At 31.1% G+C, this 4,071-nt stretch overlaps 1 non-coding gene across 1 annotated transcript; it reads right to left on the bottom strand.

Moving 5' to 3' along the window:
- Nucleotides 1-1,409: 1,409 nt before the first annotated feature.
- Nucleotides 1,410-1,481, bottom strand: Trnah-gug. Its single transcript has one exon. It is a non-coding gene; the product is annotated as a tRNA-His (tRNA).
- Between the last annotated feature and the right edge of the window lie 2,590 nt (nucleotides 1,482-4,071).

Raw genomic sequence — 4,071 nt, 5'->3', positions numbered from 1 at the left:
GTAATAATATATATTATTTATATTAATAATATACATTATTTATATAATAATTGTTTATAATGCAGTATATTATGTAGTATGTTATATATTATATAGATTGAAATACATATTATATATTATATACATTGAAAATTAAAGTTTTTGATATTTCTTTTAAATGTATAAGATTAGTGACCAAAAAAATTGACTTTCATAAATTTTTCAAACATTCTTATAAAACAAAAAAAGCCCATTCGTCGAATTTACTTCTCAAACATTTCTCCTTCTTCCTCAATCACAATATAATTTACGATTCATAAAATAAGTAGCGTCTACGTGTTATTACGAAAAACTCGATGAAATTTCAGTTGAAATTCTGGCAAACGATATTATCGGAATCATCGAAGGATATTTCAATGAATTTATTGCCAGAGAAACGTTGCCGGCGAATTGCAACGCAGTAGCGGACGTTGGAATTCCACAAAATTTTCACCAGCGTTCCGGGAAACGCGCGGAGAACGTTTCTCGCCGTGGCGAGTATTGGATTGACGAGATTTATCGCGGACGAGGACCTACCGCAACGCGCTACACGTTCCACTGGATCTGTCACGTTGGTGGTTTCATCGTGCTGGTGAAGTCGAGTAAAGATCGAACGTGGGATTTCCTGCCGATTCACGAGGAAATTCCTTGAACCGGCGGACTCGTGTAAGCGCGATGTTTGCTTATTGTTAGGTTTCAAGGATGAGCAGTTCGCGAGATTTTCATCGACTGAGATGTTTGAATCTCGTGTTTCTTTGCGTTTTTCTGATCTTTTCAATATAAGTTTTAATCAATGTATCGAACTATATAATTCGATGGGAGGGATTTTGAATTTGAAACAGCTCTTCTTGTTTATGTCGATTCACAGTGATTATGCAGAGGGTAATTAGTATAATTGGATTTATGCAAAAATGCACAGAATGCATTCGATGTACAAACGTTGAATATTCCAGGTAAACTCATTAAAATCTCTCACAGGCGAAACTAATCTCTGTTTTAAGTTTTAATTATATTATTAACTAAATTTTTAGTTTCAGTAAATTTAAATACATTTATTAAGTGAATATAACCCAACGGAGGAAGAATCTTCCTTTTTCTAGACGAAACGTGTAGAAACTTTGCAATTTACAGAAGACGATATTTTTAAATAAAATTATTCGTCTGAAGAACAGAGACCTATTCGAAGGTCTTTTAATTCTGTACATTTTATTGCAAATTGTTACTCCAATTTCTAACTGTCATCACAAAATGTTTGTTGACTCACAGAGAAAGTAGTCACAGAATAACAATTCTATTGTAAAATTCTATTTTAAATAGCAATGCCAGAAAATTGATGAAAATTGGAAAAAATGAAAACCCTCACCGTGACAATGTGTCAACAATTGGCACATTGCCGTGACCAGGATTCGAACCTGGGTTACTACGGCCACAACGTAGGGTCCTAACCACTAGACGATCACGGCTATTGAAGGATTTACGTGAAGCACTCAAGATTATTAATAATCAGAAACAAAAATGATTGACCTGATCGATCAATTACAAAACTTTTTTTCTTTTAATACCGATTAATTTATTTTGTTTATTTATTCAATTCACATTTTTCAAAAAATAATCAATAAAGTATGACCTAAACTTAGATTAATTAAATGTTAAAAACAAATGCTATTTTATTTATTATTAGTTATTTATTAGTTATTTATTAGCTATTATTATTATTAGTTATTTATTAGTTATTTATTAGCTATTATTATTATTAGTTATTTATTAGTTATGTTCGCGTATATTCAATCAATTTTTCTGTTTCTGAACTTCTCGTATACGCATGACAATTCGCAATTGAATTATTAATTAAATGCCAAATCGGCAGCAACCGATCATAATGCACACGTGCGACCAACACTTTGTTTAATCTGTTGATTGGTAAAAGATAGAAACCCTTCCGCGGGATCAACGTGTCTTCCTGTCGAAAACGCGATGCGGGAACCCGATCACGTATCTTTGCCACGTGGATGGAAAAGATAAAAAGCGACATAACGGAAAATCTGATCCCATGGAAACACCCCGGAAACGCGTGTAACAAGCGAATCCTAGTTGACTTCTGTCACGGTAGTCCCATCTGTCTCTAGAAGATTAGATTGTCATCTCTGGAACACCGTTTCTGTGATCCTTTTACTACTATTACTTAGCGGACAACTTAAATCGATCTTTGAATCTGGTTAGCTCTATTATTTACTATATAATTTTAGTGTTTATTCCAATCGCCACTCGACTATTATTGTTTTATTAAATACCTAATAATAAAAGTATTTTCTCAGCCAATGAGACAAAAATTTTATTATTAACAATAATGATTTTATAATTATAATTTTTAAACGAAATGAGACAGCTGAAAAAGATCTTTCTATATTTTTAAAATGACGTATTATAGAACGGTCCCTGTAAAATTATAGCAAATATTGATTAAAATTTTTTTTTTTTAATTAAGCAAGACTAAGAGACTGCAATCTGTTATATTTTAATAAAATTAATGTATAAAATATATACTATTAAATTACACAAACGTTTTCAGTATTTGGAATTTAAAATATCTCCAATATTAATACACAAACTTTTATCTATTGAAGTATGTTTAAATAGGCTCTCCTCGTCTTCAAGGCTTCTCTGATATAAAAATGAGAAACGTAAAATATCCGATCGTCATTTACAATTTCACTCTTATCATTTACAGCTGATACACATAACCACGCACTTATTTACTCCTTGAAACATTTCAATTCTCGATAACACTATCGAGTTCAGTTCCAACATTTCACTTGACTCTGAACTAACAGCGGGATAGGTAACATTACAGCAAGATGGTGCTACCGTCGTTCGATTTTTAAGACTTTGAAATATCGATCTACCGAGTCTTTGCGTCCAAGGTATAAGATAACAGAACAGCATCTACGAACTATTTATTCATCTCAGACGATACTTAGGACATTAGTGCTGATCGTAAGGACAAGTTTAACACGTTGCATCATCTATTTAAAAGTACAGTGGCCAAAGGAAATTTTAACACTGAGAACTGTGTATATCTGTGTGTATCTGTGTTTATATGCATATAAGCCTCTCAAAGACCAAACAGCTCCATTTCTTATTAATTTCATTGCGTTAGTATATGATTAATATTCGATTCTCAATGAACACGATTCAAAAAATAGAGTTTACGATGTCGTCAGTTTTCTATGATTTTTAGTTTATTGAATTTCTTTCAGGAATAAAGTGGCAATTGAAATTTGTATGTGTACATACATATGCGAGCCTCCACTTTTTATTAATTTTTTAATTTCATCACTAGAATTTTGTGTGTTTATGGAAAATTAGGAAGTTAGGAAATAGGATAGTGTAGGGAAAAAAAAATGTGTATACAATACATATCCAAAGTAAAACGTGTTACAATGTATAGTGTATAAAACAAATTCTATCTTTATAATTAGAACAAATGACTTGCTTTTACATGTTCATTCATAATAGTAAATTTTGAGGTAAATCTAAAAAATGATGTTTAATAATGATGTTTGAAAATTATATTTAATAAAATGATGTAATATCATCACTTTTCTATCAGTTTTAATTAATTAGTTAGTAATGTATTAGTTTTAATTAGTTTTATGGAATTTATTGATGCGATCTCTGAGTGGTTTATACAGGGTGTTTCGTAACTTGTGGGAGTATACATGATTGTATGCCTAAAAATAATGAAAAAAAGTCATAATAAATATATGTCCTCTCTGTCTTCGTTTATGAGATATAATAAATTTTATAAACAGAGCAAACTCTAGTAAGTTAGTTTTACCAGGGATGGTATATTCGATTTTCATAATAATCACAGTTGGGATGAAGAAAACCTACATGTTAATGTGCATTCAAGACATCAACACTAGTTTAGTTTAAACGGGCAGGAATAATTGATAAATTTTTAATTGGACTTTTTTTCTTGATGGGAAACTAACAGGCACAAAGTACGTTGATTTTTTGAGCACGCGTTTACACGAAATATTAGAGGAAGTT

The sequence above is a fragment of the Frieseomelitta varia genome, unplaced genomic scaffold, assembly GCF_011392965.1.
Source record: "Frieseomelitta varia isolate USP_RPSP 00005682 unplaced genomic scaffold, Fvar_1.2 scaffold_409, whole genome shotgun sequence".
NCBI lineage: Eukaryota > Metazoa > Arthropoda > Insecta > Hymenoptera > Apidae > Frieseomelitta > Frieseomelitta varia.
The sequence above is the reverse complement of the archived record's forward strand: the minus strand, read 5'-3'. Positions and strand labels throughout refer to the sequence as shown.